This window comes from Dasypus novemcinctus, chromosome 11, assembly GCF_030445035.2.
Source record: "Dasypus novemcinctus isolate mDasNov1 chromosome 11, mDasNov1.1.hap2, whole genome shotgun sequence".
In the NCBI taxonomy this organism is placed as follows: domain Eukaryota; kingdom Metazoa; phylum Chordata; class Mammalia; order Cingulata; family Dasypodidae; genus Dasypus; species Dasypus novemcinctus.
This window is the reverse complement of record NC_080683.1, coordinates 93,631,282-93,631,482: the sequence shown is the minus strand read 5'-3', so window position 1 is coordinate 93,631,482 and position 201 is coordinate 93,631,282.

Here is a 201-nt window from a genome sequence, read left to right as displayed (position 1 = left end):
GAATCAACTGGAAAATTTTGAGCCAAGAAATCAAAGGGTCAAAGTAGGCATTATGCAAGAAAAATCTTTTAGAGCAACATGTAGGGGAAGATTTGAAGAGGGTAGAGATTAGAGGTAGAGAACATACTATGATTGTTATTATAAATAGTCCAGATACAAAATTAAAAGGACAAATGTGAGAGATTTTCAGGGGAACATCAA